The 2,500-nt window shown below is 43.9% G+C and overlaps 1 pseudogene; it reads right to left on the reverse strand.

Annotated features, from left to right (window-relative positions):
- The window catches only part of LOC143262922 (large subunit ribosomal RNA), an 8,204-nt pseudogene that overhangs the window by 3,029 nt on the left and 2,675 nt on the right, over positions 1 to 2,500 (reverse strand).

Genomic DNA, 2,500 nt, shown 5'->3' on the forward strand with positions numbered 1-2,500 from the left:
TCGCACTGGGAGTGGGAGCCACCATCACGATGTCATCGGCAAAAGCTAATGCCCGTATCCTGGTGCCTCCCACATCAACACCCTCACACTCATTAAGTTGTATCATGAGCTGGTCTAGCACTAAATTAAATAGGAAACCGGACATGGGATCACCCTGCTTCACGCCGCGTTTTATAGGTATAGGATTGGATCGGGATCCGTGGCATTCGAGTATTGTGGTTATGTCGTTATAATTGTTTTCGATGTATTCTATTGTATGAGCGTCTACGTTTTTTCTGATTAGTGCGTCTATTATTGAAATGATGTTAACAGAGTCAAATGCTTTAGCTAAATCTATAGATAGTATAGTGAAAGGTTTCGATTTTTCGCGGCTTAATTTAATTAGTGTTTGTAGGATGGTACTATTAGCCATTATCCCGTCGGTTCTCGTGAAGCCTCTTTGCGTGTGAAACAGAGGTATTTCATTCTCAAGGCGCGACACGATGATTTTATTTAGTAGGCGCAGTATATGACTTGAGATGGTTATGGGCCGCCATTGTTTTGGGTCCATCAAGTCGCCGGATTTAGGTAACAGTGTTGTTCTGTTCGATCTTAGCACAGAGGGTAACGTCTTCATTCCCCATACAATATTCAATAGTGCACACAGCTCCTTGCGTGGCATTTGCCTAAGAGTCGATCGATCAATTCCGTCGGTGCCTGGAGCGGATTGTTTCATCCTGGTAAGTTGCTCGTGTATCTCGGTCGGTGATATCGGATTTGAAAGGTTGATATTACTATTGGTATCTGTTTTTCGCTTCTGAGGTTTCCATTCGACATCCTTGTGTTCAAATAGTTTAGAATAATATTCTTCAAATGATTCTATCGTCGGAGATTCTGTAATGTTGAGTGGGTTTCCGGTAATTATATGCTCAGCCAGTTGGGTTGGGTTTTTGTTATAGAGTTTTTGGAATCTGGCGTAATCAGTCGCTATCCTTTTAGCGCGGTTGCCTTTTCTTTTATTACTTTCATTGCATTTATTGCTATGCTTGTTCTTTTTACTGTTATTTTTATTCTTGTTTTCGTTCTGATAGTTATTTAATTTATTTTTATTATTTTTATCGTCTATTGTATTTATAACTCTGTTGTTGCTTGTATTGTTTTTATTGTATTTATTATTTTTATTTTGTTTATTGCTTTTATTATATTTATTTTTCTTGTTACTAGTTTTATGGGTTTTATCTACTGAGTTACTATTTTCATTGTATTCATCGGTTTCATCAGCGAGCGAAGCAACATATGATGTTAAGTTTTCTATGTATTGGTCCATCATTAACATAGTGTCTTCAGAAGGTGTGTTAGACAGGGCATTTTCAATAATTTCTGCCATGTGATGGCCTACTTGTACTTTAAGTTCAGCCAGGATGTTGCGTATATCATCAGGTATAGTTGTACTGTGCGGAGATGATGTCGCTTCGCGTGTGTCGATGTCTCCGCACGCGCGAGGATCGTCACATCTGGTTAGCAGCACCCGCGGCACCAACGGGCAGGTACTCAAGATATTGGTCTGGCCCGCCTCGTCGAGGGCTTCACTGAGGTATGATTTGTATTTTTCTTTTTGTCTTAATTTTTTAATACCGTCAAAAGAGCGGCCGGATTTTTCTGATAGAATTTTAATTATTTCTTTTCCTAATAACTTTGCATTTTTAGTAATATCTATTTCATCGTGGGCTATTGCTCTGATCTCATCATCGGTATATTGAGCCCTCGAAGAAACGAGGCGTTTATTGTGGAGATCGAGATCGGCGGTATTGTAGTTCTCGATGTGAGTCCTCCGTTGATGCTGGCGTAATCCGGCGTATGTCTCATACGTATTTTTACAGGTCTCACACGTATAACCATCGGCCTGCGGAGGAGGCGCATTACATCGCCTTTTGTGTTGGGCGGCGCTGGCAGCGGTACGAGCGCTCAGATCGGTCCCACAACTCGGGCATAAAAACGTATTGTCTAAATCGAGAGCCTTTTGAACAGCATGGTCGTCGTCGTTTGAACCCAACGAGCTATTTGCTCGCTGGGGAAGGGAATCCACCCTTGCTGTCGCCACTGCTTGGGACCGACAGCGTCCGAGGCTTGTTGTCTTATGTTTTGGTGCAATATATATTTGCCCCGAAGGGCATGAACTCGGAGGGCTGCAAACCCCGCGAGTCCATACGGCTTACGCCAATGGATCGGCCATCTCGTTAGCTCGGACCAGGCATACAAATGGTCCTTTTTCCGGCGCCACGTGACCTTGCCTAAGGGTCGGACGTGAGATTGGCCTTGGGTAGGGTTTCCAGACGACATGGCGAACGAAGATGTTCGGTTCGCCATGCCCTGACCCCGCTACCCCAGTCAGACCGGCACGTCGTGTCGCACAGAATTTAGCCGCAATGCACTGAATGGACAGGTCCAAACAATACATCACGTTACCGTCGGGAACCACGAGGAGGTACCTGTGCGACTAGGACGGGAGAGGCTAATGGAC

The sequence above is a fragment of the Megalopta genalis genome, unplaced genomic scaffold, assembly GCF_051020955.1.
Source record: "Megalopta genalis isolate 19385.01 unplaced genomic scaffold, iyMegGena1_principal scaffold0242, whole genome shotgun sequence".
Taxonomy (NCBI): Eukaryota; Metazoa; Arthropoda; class Insecta; order Hymenoptera; family Halictidae; genus Megalopta; species Megalopta genalis.